Consider the following 17,363-nt stretch of genomic DNA (forward strand, 5'->3'; position numbering starts at 1 on the left):
CACTTATGTATACTATCATATCATCTGTGAATAGCAAAAGCTCAACGTTTTCCTTTCCAGTTTGGATTCCCATGATCTTCTTTAGTTTTCTTTTGCATATGTAGTATCCATATCAAACTCCTGTGTGCATACACTAGGCAGCTTTTTTTGGGGGGGGAGGGAGGGTTTCGAGACAGCGTTTCTCCATAGCTTTTTTGTTCCTGTCCTGGAACTAGCTCTTGTACACCAGAATGGCCTCGAACTCACAGAGATCCGCCTGTCTCTGCCTCCCGAGTGCTGGGATTAAAGGCGTGCGCCACCACTGCCCGGCTCTAGGCCCATTTTAAAAGCTGGATGAGCCATCTTCCTCCCTCTCTCTACACACTGACTTCTGAGGCCTGTGCACACCCCTTCTAATAAACTCCGAAGAGTGTTCGCTGTGTGTTCTCTGTTTCTTTCTTGTTAAGAAAAAAACCCAAGAAGGCGCAGCTCTGCCAGCACAAAGAAGTCCAATTAAGTGAAATGAAACCAAATCAAAATGCCCATTATTTTATTAAATACAGTGCTCTCCGGTGGCTGAGCACATGTGGGGGAGACAGGACAACGGGGAGCCCATGCAAACCCAGAACAATGTGTTTCTCCTCTAGGAACCCACCTAAAGGCACTGTGGGAGTGGTCCCGACCTCTCCACAGGGACAGGTCAGGACCTGGAATGCTGGGATTTAGAGTCCAGGATAATGCAATTCCCAGACCAGAGGGGCTGGGATGGATGCCAGGGGCTGGAGGCTAAGGTCCAGACTTAACACTTCTCACTTGTACCAAGTAATTTCTGTGACCCACTGTCAAATGTTCAGTTTTTCTTTTTTTTTAATATTTATTTATTTATTATGTATACAATATTCTGTCTGTATGCCTGAAGGCCAGAAGAGGGTGCCAGACCTCTTTACAGATGGTTGTGAGCCACCATGTGGTTGCTGGGAATTGAACTCAGGACCTTTGGAAGAGCAGGCAATGCTCTTAACCACTGAGCCATCTCTCCAGCCCCCAAGTTTTTCTCAGTGAATTGAATTAATGGCATGTGCTTGCATATTTTTGATTGATATTTATTGAGCTCTACATTTTTCTCTGCTCCTCTTCCTGTCTCTCCCCTCCCCCCTTCAGTCGTCCCCTAAGATCCTCATGCTCCTAATTTACTCAGGAGATCTTGTCTTTTTCTACTTTCTAATTCCCATGTAGATTAGATCTATGTAAGGCACTCTTCGCATCCATATTGTTGTCTAAGTTCTCTGAATTTGTGGTTTGTAGGCTGGATTTCTTTGCTTTATGTTTGAAAACCACCTATGAGTGAGTACATGTGATAATTGTCTTCCTATACCTGGGTATGTTATTCAGGTTTCTTCTTTTCCTGGGTTGTGTAATTTTTTTGTTTGTAGACTATATAGCAGCTGTGGCCTTCTGCCTAGTCAGACTGCTCAGAGCAAAAACAGCTTTCTCTGAGATTAATAGAGATCATCATAACTGTTCCTCCAGAAGCATTGTATATAGGGCTGTTAGGTAACTTTTCCTTGAAGTTTTCTGATTTTGTGTCCCCTTCTTTTGTGTTTGTGAAAATTATGGTGTTGGCAAAGTTATATTTTAGAATAAGCATCAAGATTGATAGTCGACTTTTCACAGTGTCATCCTCTTGATTTTTAAGCGAGACCTTAATGGTACAGTATGAACATGCCAGAGACATTTCTTTCCATCATTTGTCTAATATACATTTGTTCCTACATAATATTGAGGTTAGAATATCCCTAAATGTCTTTGCTATTACACTGTGATAAGTGGATTTGTTAACTGAGCATGCTTAAGGAAAGGGAGAACATTGCATGAGCATATTCAGACTCCCTAAGTAAAATCTCCATGTTTTATTTGTTGAGGAAAAACACTGTTTGATAACAACTCCCAAGCTCTTTGTGCCTACCGCAGGCAAGGTTTTTTTTTGTTTTTTTTTTTTTTTGTTTTTTTTTTTTATTTCTTCTGTCTTGGCTGTTGAAATGTCTGGCTATTTTTGGTAGTAAAAATGACTACCTCTGGGATCATCCAATACACAAAGAATTGATTATATCTGAGAGAGATTTTACTTAAAGGTTTTTGAAATGAGAAAATCCTCCATTAATCTGTATAATTTGAGATGATAGGTCCCACCTTAAGCTTCTTGGTGTTTCTGCACACTTAACCAGTGAGCCATCTCCACCACCCATGTCTGTGAACAGTTTTAACACCATCACTCATGAGCAGAGGTAGTGGGATTCTCTACATTTGAGACCAGTCTGGACTACAGAATGAGTTCTACAAATACACAGAAAAATCCTGTCTTGAAATCACAAAAACAAAACAGAACAAAACAAACAAAGAAAAAACCCAAAAAACTGAATAAAACAAAGACTATGACCCAACTTTAATCAGCATCTTACATTCTGGCAGCAGCAGTCACGTATAAAGTATTTTGAAGAAGAAATTTTTTTTTTTTTTTTTTTTTTTTTGCCTCTGTGCTCTGGCACTGGCTACCAAACTCATCCCTTTACTAGCATTAGTCATTGTAATTTTGGTTAATACTTAAAACCAGCTGAGTCACAGATCCTTGTGGGCAGAACAACTACTGGATCCTTCTCTTGATCTTAGACAAAAGGCTGAGAAGCAAGCTATTGGATTCCTCAATTGCCATTGGTATGCAGCTGTTCTTAAGTTAAGTGGACCACAGCTTGCGAGACATTCTAAGAAGACTACTTTTTACATCCATGGTGAGAATCATTCTACCTGTCTTGGTCATGTAGAGAATCTTAAATACTGCAGCTGTATATTTTATTCACCTGACTATAGAGGAAGAAGTGCTGGCTAACAATAGTGCTCATGAAGACATTCTTTCTAGCTCCATTATTCTCTACATATTCAAATTTCCATGAACACTACCCTTTTTATTATTATTCATTTGCCTGGAGTTTGCTTCGAATTTCAGGAATAAAACCCATAAACAATGGAGTCATCATACAGCTTTCCGATGGGAAAAAGACCAATCATCTTGATTGAGACCTGGTTCCTGCTTTTCTCTTTTCTGTTGTGTGAAATCCCTGTGAAAACCATGTAAAAAGTACCTCCAGTTCATCTGGCCTCAGAGTGAAGCCACAGAACAAATATTTCATTTTGTAACTTTAAAACTCTCTTTAGTTGTTAGTATTCTAGGCATCCTTACATCTGTGGGACAGGAAATTGCTCCACCCGCCTAGCACAGTGTACCGTAAAAGTCACACAGTGTGCTGGAAGAAAAAGGGAAAGTTCCAAGGAGTGCAAGAAGATGACATTGATTGCTTTAGTAGCCAGGGGCCAGTGCTATTAAATGCATGTATTCTTAGATCTGGAGAAGTTCTCTGTTGGGGTGAATGGAATGGAGAGGAGCCAGTATTCTGTCTCTTTAAGCACACTATATCCCATGGGCGGTGCTGTAGCCAGTCAGGACTCACTAGCCAATCAGCACTCCAGGTGACCTGCCAGTAAGAAGCAGTGCAGGTCTCTTCTGGGCAGCTGCCTTCAGTCTTGGCTTTGAAGAGGAGCTGGCACCAGTGGATTCCTGTTCTCCGGTGCAGTTACTGTTGCAGGGAGACGATGAGCTGAGAACTTTGGCAAAATGGAGAAGCACAACATGGTGAGTGAGGTAATGCTGTCTTCTGATGGGGAGGAGCAGAGGGCGAGGTGCAGAAAACACTATGCTGTTACCTCCATGGGTCTGGTTGGGAACCCGCCGCCATATTCCCTGTATTGTGAAGTCCCTCATGGTCTCTGCTAACTCCTGGAGCTAGGGGCAGGCCTCTGAATAACTTTGCTCTGTAGCTTCATCTCCTTAGAGTATTGGGAGCAGAAAGCTGCGTGCACAAACACTTTCCTAGGCAACTTCAACAGGGTTCCTGCATTCATGAAAACAAGTTGCCAAACTCAGAGAAGCCTCGTTTCTCCAGTATCTTCTTGATATCGAGCACTTTGCATTTAAGCTTTAAATATAATCTGAATTTATATTTAAATTTGTGGACGTTATCAAAGGCATCTCACATGTCATGTAGCTCTCCACTACTGTGTCAAAATGGAGAAGAGTAAAATTGGTGATACAATAGATTGACCAATGCTTCTGAAATAATTAAGTCTCACAAAGTAGAATTTATCAGAGGGAGAAATGTGTCTAAATCAGCCAAACTGTGAGTCTATGCTAATGAGGGCTGGTAGAGATTAGAATGCCCAGGTATACATTGTTTATCAGGAGTGTCCAGATATTTGACTCCAAACCATTTCAAAGAAGCCATTACTGAGTTAAAAATAAAATGTCACTGCTGGGTGGTGGTGGTGCACACCTTTAATTCCAATACTCTTGAGGCAGAGGCCGGTGGATTTCTTTGAGTTCAAGGCCAGCCTGACCTACAAGAGCTAGTTCCAGGACAGGCTCCAAAGCCAGAGAGAAACCCTGTCTCAAAACACAAAAAACAAAAAAAATCACTACACCCAACTAAATATCAAAGAATAGACCTGATAACTAGCTGCTCTAGGAGACATTACAGGTCACAACCAACCTTAAGACCTGGCATGCCATAAAGTTCCAGTTTTCTTTTTGAGAGAGGCATAGTTCTGTCAGAAGACTAATATAACCGGGTGACATATGTTTGAAATGTAAAACACTATTGTGTGAATGACTCGCCTGATCAATCAAGGCTTTCCTTTAGGACCTCAGGCGGGGAGGAGGGACATTCTTGCTGACCTAGTAACAGCCTGGGACATAAGCCTGTGAGTTTCCCTAAGGACCTGATGTATTGATACTAAAACAGAGCTCATTCTCTAAAACCAGGACTGTGCATTGGAGGGCCCATAATGGTCTGGTGTCCAGGCCTTTGTGGAGGGGTTGCTTCAGATCTTGACAACTCAACCTTTCCCAAAATATGGAGCTATGGTTCTCAGTACCAAGGCCATTCTGGATGTAGCAAAGATTTCAAAATACCCTGTATACCCTTTGAGTAGAATTGTTGGACTAGCCTCTTCCTAAATTTGTCTCATTGTATCATAGTTTCTGCTGACTTCATGTAATTCTTTCATTTCCCCCTAGGAAGTAATAGACCAGGCTGGCTTTGAACTCACAGAGAGGCACAGGGTTCTTCTCCCTGTGTCTTGGGATTAAAGGTATAGGCCACCACCACCTGGCAAGATGCTATTTTTCTTTTTTCTTTTTTTTTTTTTTTTTTTTTGGTTTTTCAAGTTTCTCTGTAGCTTTGGAGCCCGTCCTGGAACAAGCTTTTATGGACTAGGCTGGCCTTGAACTCACAGAGATCTCCTGGCAGGATTTCAAGGCATGCCCCACCACTGCTCAGCTAAGATGCTATTTTTCTTAAGAAGCTTACTAGGCTGGGACATATCTTCAGCAACACCTCCCCACCTTATCTTTTTTATCTTTTACTTGTCCAGTCCAGTCTTTCTCCTCCCTTGTGATCTTCACCTTAGAACCCTGTCAGTGAAGAATGACCTGCTGTAACAGGTCATGGGCATACTTAAGAAAATATTCTGAGAATATTTTTGCCTATATATTTAGACTGGCAAGTTACCTGTTTCTATTTCAATTGTTCAGAGTATAATCTGGACCATTATCCTAAGGGATACTTATGTCTAACAGCATATATTGAATGCACAATCTATGTAACTTCTGTCTCTTGAGCATTGGACAGAGATCAATGCATAACATCATTAAAGATACTTTTCTTTATTAATCTCCTAAGTGTATGATGTGATTTCTCAGTGGGAAGGCATATTAATTCTAGAAGAGCTGCATTTCTGTCCCGAGAGAAATTTTGCTTCTGAGACAACTTCTGTTATATTGACTTAGGTGGCTTTGGTCCCTCTTTGTTGCTTTCCTGGGAAACCTTGAGTGTCCTCTATCTTACACCCTCAAAGTGCTTAAGTGACTATACCAATTCACAGTATTAAAATTATATATTTGCTGGGCAGTGGTGATGCATGCCTTTAATCCAAGCACTGGAGAGGCAGATGTATGCAGAATCTGTGAGTTTGAAGCCTGGCTGGTCTACAAGAGCTAGTTCCAGGACAGTCACCAAAGCTACAGAGATACCTTGTCTCAAAAAAAAAAACCAGTAAAGTAAAATAATGCATTTGAGGCATGTAGTTGACTGCCCAATGCAGTCGCAGGAAAAGGATTTGCATATGGAGCATTTCTTCTGTCCTCAGATCACAATAGGAAGAATAGATTATTGTGTGCACTGCAGGGGGCACAGCATAGGCATTCAGCTGTTGGAGCCACCACTATGTTAAAGGGCCTGACTGTGGTAGCAGGAGTGGTTTGTAATTGCCCAAAATGTGTAAATTAATGTCATGTGAATGAACACAGACCAGATTGTGTGGGTGTCCAGATTAGGAAGGTTATCTTGAGTGAAGGAACATTGAATTTGCAATTAGATAACTATCCTCTGCAGATATGATCGATTTTACCATGTTAAATTTTACCATGTTAAAGTAAAAGCCTTTCCTTCTTGTTTAAACAGAAAAAGGGGAAATGATGGAGGAAGGTCATTGATTAATAATGAAACTTCCTTGGCCCCATTTGAGGCCAGCTGCCGCCGGCAGCTCCTTCAATCATCTCCAAATACATAATATGAGCCTACCTGTGGAGAAACGCTGAAGTTAATGTCTTTAGTCTTTAAAAACATGAGAAAACATCATACTGTAGTGAAACTCTATAAATTAATTCAGTGTCATATTGTTTTGTGCTTCATATGAGAGTAAGACTTTGTGTGTAATCAATCTGATAAAGCTTGTGCATATTGTCATAATCCTTTGGACCAGAGGAAAAAGCTAGGGGCTCATTTTAAATTATTCTTTAAGATCTAAAGCCACTTACAGTCAGTTAAGCAAAAGCAGCTATTGTGTAGAGAAAAATTTGATAGTGTCCACAATCTGTTTAAGCATCATGATACCTCTTTTTATTCTAGTTTAAACCAGGATTGTATTTCATAAAACCTTTTATGAAGTATTATGAGTTACAGCAAGGGTATTCTAACATTGGGCCTGAAACCAGAGCCAAAGCAAAGCACTTTATCTCTGAATCTAGAACTAGGTAAAAAAAAAAAAAAGTCTCCCTGAAAACAGACAAAACATTAAAAAAGGGCCTGTGAAAGAAACCCAATTTGGCTCTCAAACCAGAACCATAAAATCATAAAATTCAATGATGTTTTTAATCCCAAAGGATACCATTAACTGAAACATGAGAGGCTTGAAGAGTCAAATCTCTCATACGTTTAATTTTATGTTTTGTTTAAACGTTGCATTAGAAGTTGGGGTATAATTATGGTTATCAGAAGGTTGGGAATGGTCATGAGGAAGGTAGATAGAGGTGGTTACAAGGAATATTTTTTGAAAAAGATGGCTAGAATTAATATATTATGGAAACATCACCGTTAACCATAGACAGATATAATATAAAATATTATGGAATAACTTAATAAAGAAGTGAAAGGACTGTAGGAAATGAACATTAAATCTTTGAAGAAAACAACCGAAGAAGACACCACAGAATGGGAAGATGTCCCTTGCCCTTGTTAGGTAGAATTCAAGATAGTAAAAATGAAAACCTTTCCAAAAGCAATCTACAGGTTCAATACCATTCCCATGTAAATATCAGAAAAATTCTTCACAGACCTCAAAATAAAAATACTCAACTTCATATAGTAAAGAAAAAAATGCAGGATATCCAAAACAACTGTATACAAAAAATAATTTCTGGAGTCATCACATTCCCTGACTTAAGTCTACTACAGAGCTACAGTACTGAAAAGAGCCTGGTATTGGCACAAAAACAGACAGGAGGACCAATGGAACTGATTCTAAGAATCGGATATCAATCCACTCACCTACTACACCTGAATTTTGTCAAAGAACCAAAAAAATATATGATGGAAAAAGAAAGCATATTCAACATGGTGCTGGCATAACTGAATATCAGTGTGGGGAAGAATGAAAGTAGATCCACATCTATCACCATGAATAAAACTCAAGTCCAAATGGATCAAAGACCATAACAGAAAGCCAAACACACTAAACCACATAAAAGACATAGGAAGTATACTTGAACACACTCGCAAAAGAGACCAATTTCAAATTATAACCCCAGCAGCACAGACACTGAGAGAAATAATTAATAAATGAGACCTTTTGTAACAAATGTTTCTGTGAACCAAAGACATGATCAGAAATACAAAAAAGGCAGTCTATAGTATGGGAAAAGATCTTCACCTACCCCACATTGGACAGAGGACTGATCTTTAAAACATACAAAGAAATAAATGAAATAGTCATCAAAAGAATAAATAATCCAATATTAAATGGAGTACAGACATAAAGAACTTTCAACATAGGAATCTTAAATTACTGAGAGACACTTAGTGATATTTCCAAACTCCTTAGCCATTAGAGAAATGAAAATCAGAACAACTCTGAAGTTCCCTCATATCTGTAATAATAGCCAAAATCAAAAACATTGGTGACAACTTAAGCTGGAGAGGATGTGGGGTTAAGGGAACACTCCTCCATTGCTGATGGGAGTGCAAACTGAGTCAGCCACTTTGATATGGTGTTTTCTCAGAAAATTAGAAAGCCAACTGCCTGGTTGTGAGGCATGCCTTTAATCCCTGCACTTGGGAGGCAGAGACAGGCCCCTCTGACTTCAAGGCCAGCCTGGTCTACAAGAGCTAGTTTCAGGACAGGCTCCAAATCTACAGAGAAACCGTGTCTTGGAAAACCAAAAATTATAAAGAAAGAAAATTAGGAAACAACCCATCTTAAAACCCAGCAATACCACTTTGGATATGTACCTAATGGATGCTCAGGCATACTACAAGGACAAGTGGTCAACTATGTTCACAGCAACATTATTTGTTCACAGCCAGAACCTGAAAACATCCCTTCCACTGAAGTATGGACAAAGAAATTAACATGGATAAAGACAATTACATCTTCAAATTTATGGATCTAGAAAACATAAGAGTGAGTTAACCCAGACCCAGAGAGAAAAATATAAATGTACTCACTCCTAAGTGGCATTTAAATATAAAACAGAGGACAACCAGTCTACAATTCTCAAAGAACATAGACAACAAAATGGAAACAAAGAGATATACATAAATCTATTCTATATAGACCTAGACAAAGACAAGATCTTAGTAAATTGGGAACATGTGGATCATGGGAAATTTGGAGGGGAGAGGAAGGGAGAGTAGTTGAATAAAAAGTCAGTTAAAAAATCTTTGGTAAACAGCAGTTCATGGGTGAATTATACAAAGTACAAAATGAATAGCTGAAATTTGCTTAATTTTGTAGCTGAATAAAATAATTCCTCTTTCCAAGGCAAACTGATTTATGACATTTAAGTAAATGCAATCCACACATATTTTCCAAAAGAAAATTGAAGGTGTATACCATATCTCCCCATGTTTCCAAACCTATGATCAAACTCACATGAGAGAGAGAAGTGTTTGGTTTTACTTAATATAGCTGCATTCAAGCCGGGCAATGGTGGCGCACGCCTTTAATCCCAGCACTAGGGAGGCAGAGGCAGGCGGATCTCTGTGAGTTCGAGGCCAGCCTGGTCTACAAGAGCTAGTTCCAGGACAGGCTCCAAAGCCACAAAGAAACCCTGTCTCGAAAAACCAAAAAAAAAAAAAATATATATATATAGCTGCATTCATTCTAAATTCACCATTAAACACTGAGTTCATGTTTTAATTATGAGTTTTGAAGGTTGTACAAGTCAGAGTGACAGACCCTGACCTATGTGAGTACTAATTGAATCTTTAACTTTTGAAAATACCAAGTTAGAGTGTAAGAATATCTTGGAATTTTATAGGTCAGATGAGCACCTACCGGCAATGGATCTTTTCTTTTAAAAAAAATATTTTTATGGTTTATTTAACTTTATTTTTATGTGTGAAGGTGTCAGATCCCCTGCAACTGGATCTTCAGACAGTTGTGAGCTACCATGTGAATGCTGCGAATTGAACACAGGTCCTCTGGAAGAGCAGTCAGTGCTCTTAACCACTGAGCCATATCTCCAGCCCCAGGGCAATGGATCTTGTATCCAATAAATCTAGCAGCCAGAATCAAGAGCTGAATTGAAGAAAGTGACCAAACACTTTTCAGATTGATTTATAATGTAGGAGACCATGCCCAAGTGGATTGGTATCTTACAGGGTATTGACTCAGGAAGCTCTCCCAGCACCTAACCCTTTTGCTTAAATAAGAAATTCCAAACTTGGCTGGGTGGTGGTGGCACATGCCTTTAATCCCAGCACTCAGGAGGCAGAGGCAGGCGGATTTCTGTGAGTTCAAGAACAGCCTGGTCTACAGGAGCTAGTTCCAGGACAGGCTCCAAAACCACAGAGAAACCCTGTCTCGAAAAAAAAAAAAAGAAATTCCAAACTCAATACAAAACTATGTATACAAGAAACAGATGTGAGGGCCTGGAGAGATGGCTCAGAGGTTAAGAGCATTGCGTGCTCTTCCAAAGGTCCTGAGTTCAATTCCCAGCAACCACATGGTGGCTCACAACCATCTGTAATGGGGTCTGGTGCCCTCTTCTGGCCTGCAGGCATATACACAGACAGAATATTGTATACATAATAAATAAATAAATAAATAAATAAATAAATAAATAAATAAATATAAAAAAGAAACAGATGTGAAATATAAAGTTAGAGTTATAAGCATAATCAATATTAAGGAAGGAATATATACTAATGTTTTGATAAGCATTCTCTCCTAAGGAATTCATGTCTTGTAGTAGAAATGGCTTGGCTAGATCACAAGAGGATGATTAGTAAGTATGATTATCTTCAACCCCATCAAAGGCCTGAGAAGAGCATTAAATTACTTGAGTAGGCAGGTAGTGAAGTCCAGCAGCCCACAAAAAGTGTAGTAGATGACAGAGACAACTGACTGCCTGAGCAATCAACTAAAGTCTCATTACAATGTTGAAGATTAAGACTTCCTATCAGAATATAAAAAATCTTTAATCAACTATGCAGTAAAGCAGGAAAATGATCTCAAAATATAAACCATGTATAAGTATCTTGATCACAGGTAGAATTATATAATGCAATATGATAAATATCTCATAAAATTGTGTCAATACACAAAATGTTTTAAACAGAGGTAGAATCATACATAGATACAATCTGACAACGTAACTGCATAGGTGTTACAAACATTCTAAACAAAAATAGAAATATTCTATATGATAAGTATAACTTGAATTTGTATCTATAAAAAAAGTCTATACCAATGAAAATTATCCATAAATAGTAGTTCATAAGTATTCCTTCTATTACAAACTATTATTATTTGTGTGAGTAAGTAATCTACCTATTATCCCATTCAGATTTCCCTCTTTTTTTGAGATCTCTGGGTATACATAATTTCACCCAACCCTATATGAGTAATAATCAACTCTTAAATGTTGTCCCTGACCACGAAGACAAACTTTGTTGGGACAGGGGATGGCACCTTCTAGAATTGCTTCCAGATGTCTTGGGGGTGATGTTCTTTCTATGTGATATTATAAAAGTAAAATGATTTCTAAGTATTTGATCGGGTTGTTCTGAAGTTCTTATTTGGAATTGTGGCCAGAACATTGTAAGAAGGTGCACCATATCTGCAGCTTGTACCCATAAGTCGGTCTCATAGTGCTATTAGCATCATGCTTTCATATCAATCAGGTAGAGACATTGGGGAGCTCCAATGTCTTCTTCTTGGAAGCTGTTCATTGTTGAAAATATAAACATTATTCATGTAGACATATTTTCAGTGAAATATATAGAAAAAATGGGCATGAAGGAAAGTAAAATGTTCCTTTAAAATCTATCTTCTTTCTGTCCCATACCAGAAGGCTGTTGATATGAGACACAAGTTTTGAATTTTTCTTTTAACATTGTGCTTGCATTTAGAGAAGGATTGACACTGTCTAATTCTAAAACCATTTCTGATTCTGAAGTAGAGATGTAAATACAAAGGAGACATCTTCTAAAGCTGTAGCCCATGCAAAGCACCTAACAGATTATCTCTTTGGGGTTGGGCTCACTCACAGGCCAGTAGCTGTCCCCTTCCTGAGACAAAAAGCATGCGGCGTGTGGCAAACAGAACCAGAAGAGACAGATCAGCTACAAGTGTAGGAAAAATGAAAATATTCCAGATAGTGAGAACAGTGCAAGCCATGGCTTAGAGGCTGCAGCAAACTCAGCAGAACCTTTAGAGCCATTCATCCCTGTGCCAGTAGAGCAGTAACAACACACATCTGCCCTAAGCCAGAAACTGGAAGGAAAACACACTGTGTTTTGACCGTCTTCCAAATAATTCCAGTATGTGAGTAAGTTTTAGGACCTCTGAGCCAGGCTACCAGCTCTAAAATGCTGTTTGCAGGGCTCTTCTTGGGCATAGGACCAGAGGTGAAGTGGATGTAAATTCAGATAAGTTTGTAAGTGCATAATCTACATTGTTTTTGGAGAGTCACCAATAAACATTAGCCATTTAGAGGTTTCAAGAAGTCCTGCAATAAAGACCTTTATTTCTCATTCACCTTTGGATCTCTGTGATTCTGCCTATTCATACTTCCATAAATACCCTCTTAGGGATATTATCCTCACTATTCACATGGATGCGATGTAACCTACAGAAAATTAGAAGACTGTCCCAAAGTCACAGAACCTGTATCCATGTTGGAAAAGACCTTAACAATTTTTCTGACCAGCCTGGTCTACAAGAGCTAGTTCCAGGACAGGCTCCAAAACCACAGAGAAACCCTGTCTCGAAAAACCAAAAAAAAAAAAAAAAAAAAAAAAAAATTCTGTTCCCAATACCCTGCATCCTCTGTCCTTCCACTCTACTGTGTATCCAGGCATAACTCTGTGTTATGTAGTGCCGAAATCTCGGTGGAGACCTCCAAATGACGCACCCCGCTCCCCTGTGTCTGCGCTCTGTGCGCTGGCATGCAGTTCACAAGCTTTGGGCAAGGGTGCTCGAGGTTAAAATACACAGACACACCAGACAGAGAGACAGTGACACAGATCATCCTTGAATTCCCCAAGAATGCCCCCTTGATTGTGTTCAGGAGCAGATTATATAGAGATAGCCATGCCTCAGCCAAATGCACCAAAAACCATCCTCCTGCCATCAGGAACTCCTGAAGGTCTCATGGTCAGAGCAGCTGTAGGAACTCAGATCAGGAGATTACAAGAAATTCAGGATCTGGGGTCTCACCGAGCTGGAAGGTGGAGGCGCAGTGGGGCGGAGCAGTGGGCTCCGACTCCATCAGGATGGGGTATATTTCATCCAGGCCGGTTGGCCCAGGCTGGGACAGAGGTCCAGGCCAACAGGCCTTGTGGCAGTTGTGCTGAGCTTCTGCGACCTGAGGCCCAATGCTGGAAGTTGGCCTAGTGTTCTTGCCTCATCAGTCCTCGAGGCTGGTCCCGGGGTTTGCATGTGTCGCAGCCCCTCAGTGGCCACTGCTTGGAGTCGCCACAGCTCACAGTCCACTGCAACATTTCAGGAGGTCTCGAGGATTCAAACCCCATGAATATCAAATCCTTAGGCTTTTTTTGTCTTTGGAGACAAAAACAGAACCTCTTTTCCAAAACATCAAATTCTTAAGCCCATATTTTAAAGTCAAGATACTTTTCTTAGCAGTTCTTAGAATCAAATGTCTTTCTCCAGTCCAGAACACAAAAGACAACACAATCCACATATCATACATCTGTACACATTTATCTTTTTAAGCTATAAACATTATCTATTCCCAATACATATGTCCCCTCCGGCTGGGGAAAACCCTGTTTGCTTACCTCTCTTTCTTGGTTGGTTCCACTTGCTGCCAAACTGAGCAAAGGATGTCAAGATAAACACATATACCCCAATCCACCCTCACCTTCTGAGGGTGACCTCTCAGCGTTCCCTAGTTCCCAATATCTCGGCTAGGACCTCCTATTGATGAAATCTCGGTGGAAGACCTCCAATTGCTGCACACCCAGTAACTGAGCTTCGAGCAAGGGGCTGGAGGTTAAAATACACAGACAGAGAGACAGCAACTTGGTCATCCTTGAATTCCCCAAGAACGCCCCCTTTATTGTGTCCAGGGGCAGATTATATAGAGATAGCCACACCCCAGCCAAACCCACCAAAAACCATCAGGAACTCCTGAAGGTCTTGTGCTCAGAGCAGTTGTAGGCACTCAGATCAGGGGATTACAAGAAATTTAGGATCTGGGGTCTCACTGCTACCAACAATGTAGCTCAGAAGCAGGACAAAAGTCTCTGAGTTTATCTTGAAGGAATTTTCTGACTACTCATCCCTGAAGCACCTACTCTTCTGTGCTCAGTTATGTACCTGGTGACCCTGCTCGGAACACTGCCTTCATGGCTGTGTGCATGTGGGATCTCTGTCTACCCACACTCATATACAATTTCTGAGTAATATTTCCATTTAGAGTATCTTCTACACATCTACTTTTGTGCCTCTGATGCTGTTCCACCTTCTCTCATCCCAGAAGACCATCTTCTCTAATGGCTGTGACATCCAGATGCATCTGAGACATTCCACAGGCTCCACAGAATGCCTGCTGCTTGTCATCATGGCCTGTGATCACTACCTTGCTATTTGACAGCAACGCAGGTACCCCATGCACATGAACCACACGTTTTTCTCGATGCCTCCAAGAGTCTTCTGGGTACTCTACCTCTTCAGGTTGGTGACAGAAACAGTCATTGCCATGAGAGTGCCATTGTATTGCCACCAAGTATTCAGACACTTCACCTGCAAGGTCCTGGATGTGCTGAAGCTGGCCTGTGGTGACACATCAGTCAGCAATGACTTTGTCCTTGTGGGTGCTATCCTTCTGCTGCCTCTACTCAAGTACCACATTTGCCTTTCTGACATGCCAATCCTGGTCACCTTCCTGAAGGTGTCCTCAGCCAGTAGGCCCTGCAAATGCTTTTCCACTTGCTTGGAGTACCTTGCTGTGGTCCTATTTTTCTATAGCATCATCATGTTCATGTACATGAAGCCTTTAAACATAAAGGGCTGTATCTCTAACATGGTCTTCACAGTCCTCAGCATTGTGCTCACACCCATAAAGCAGGCAGTGATCTGCAAAGATAGGGATCTTGACTTTCTCTCTATCTCATCAAATGCCAATACCAATGCAGAGTAGATTATAGAACTCTGGGAACCTCCACTGCAGAGACACAGCCTAAGTCTTACTAAAATTGTCAGCGTGACTCCCCAATTCTTCCCCTGTCCTGAACTTGCCTGAGCTAGTACCCAGCACCTTAATCTGATCTAATCTCAAGACTTCAGCCTTGGCCAGGAAGTGGTGGTGCATAACTTTAATCCCAGCACTCGGGAGGCAGAGGCAGGCAGATCTCTGGGAGTTTGAGGCCAGCCTGGTCTACAAGAGCTAGTTCCAGGACAGGCACCAAAGCTACAGAGAAACCCTCTCTCGAAAAAAAAAAAAAGGACTTCAGCCTTGGTTAGGTTCCTTCATTCACATCTATAATATCAGCATTTATTAAGTTAAGGCAGATTGATGGTTAAATTAATGTCCTCTTGTGCTACATAGTATGACCAGTACCATGAAAATAAATAGATACTAGACATTGGTATTGCCCTTCTTAATGTGTCCTCAGTGGGGAGCTGGGAGTACCATTTTACTATTTAAGAGTGCATCATTTCCTGACTGACAGTCACAAATGGCTCCTCACTGCTCTCAAGATGAAAAAGATGCTCATTAGCAGGACATCACAGCTGCCTGCCTGCATGCCTAGATCCCAGTCTTCTCCTACACTTTCACAGTCACACACAATTGACAAATGTGTGTTTCGATCTTCCCTAAACTCCCTACCTCACAAACACTTGTGTTCTCCTTGTGAGGCAGTTATTTTCAGCTCTCATTCAAGAGCAGTTGAACCCTCTTTTCCTTTAGGCTCAAAGCCATTTTCTCCTCTCATTATCTCCCTCCTGTGTCCTTGGTTTCTAATATTTTGTTTTGCTCATTCCTTCTTTATTTCCTTTTTTTTCCATTCAAATATTTACACTTCCTTCCCTCCTCCCAATCCCCTCCCACTCCCCAATCTACCTCCTCCCTCCCTCTCCCTGCTTGATAGAGGGCAGGGAACACTGTCATGTGGGAAGTCCAAGGCCCTCCCCACTACATCCAGGCCTAGGGAGCTGTGCATCCAAATAGACTAGGGTCCCAAAAAGCCAGAACATGCCATAAAACAAGTCCCAGTGCCTTTAACAATGGCTTCTCAGTCAGCCCCCATTGTCAGCCGCATTCAGAGAGTCCGGTTTGATCATGTGCTCATTCAGACCCGGTCCAGCTGGATTTGGTGAGCTCCCATTAGAATAGGCACCCTGTCTCAGTGGGTGGACCAATCCCTTGCAGTCCTGACTTCTTTGCTCATGTTCTCCCTCCTTCTGCCCTTCAACTGGACCTCAGGAGCTCAGTCCGTTGTTCTGATGAGGGTCTCTGTCTCTATCTCCATCCATCGTGGCCCAAGGAAGATTCTATGGGTGATATTCGAGATCAGTGTGATAGTCTGATCTCACATCAATGTGACAGTGGGGCAAGGACAGTTCAGGCACCTTTGCCTTTGCTGTCCAAGGACCTAGCTGGGGACATCCCCATGGACACCTGGGATCCCTCTAGAGGCAAGTCTCTTGCCAACCCTAAAATGCATTCCTTAGTGTAGCCATCTTCTTCCCTGCTCCTATATCGGCCCTTCCTCCATCTCCACCCTCCCCCTCCCCCAAGCTCTTGCCAGTCCTTCCCTTCTCCCTTCTCTCTTCCACTTTCCCCTTCCCCCAACTTCACTCCCACCCCTGCCCTCACCCCCATGCTCACAACTATTGCCCAGAAGACTTTTTTGCTTCCAATTTCCAGGAGGACCTATATATGTTTTTCTTTGGGTTCACCTTGTTATTTGGCTTCTCTAGGCTTGTGAACCATAGGCTTTGTATATCCTTTGTTTATGGCTAGAGTCCACAAATGAGTGAGTACATACCAAATTCATTTTTTTGGGTCTGAGTTATCTCACTCAGGATAGTGTTTTCGATTTCCATCCATTTGCATGCAAAATTCAAGATGTCATTTTTTTTTTACCACTAAGTAAGTAGTACTCTAATATATATATATTCCATACTTTCTTTTCTTTTTTTTTTTTTTTTTGGTTTTTCGAGACAGGGTTTCTCTGTGGTTTTGGAGCCTGTCCTGGAACTAGCTCTTCTAGACCAGGTTGGTCTCGAACTCACAGAGATCCGCC

At 41.1% G+C, this 17,363-nt stretch overlaps 1 pseudogene; it reads left to right on the forward strand.

The window, feature by feature from the left end:
• Positions 1 to 3,646: 3,646 nt before the first annotated feature.
• Positions 3,647 to 15,253, forward strand: LOC121442771 (annotated as a pseudogene).
• Positions 15,254 to 17,363: the final 2,110 nt, after the last annotated feature.

This window comes from Microtus oregoni, unplaced genomic scaffold (assembly GCF_018167655.1).
Source record: "Microtus oregoni isolate MIOR12 unplaced genomic scaffold, Mior012 000095F_ref0000231, whole genome shotgun sequence".
Lineage (NCBI taxonomy): Eukaryota > Metazoa > Chordata > Mammalia > Rodentia > Cricetidae > Microtus > Microtus oregoni.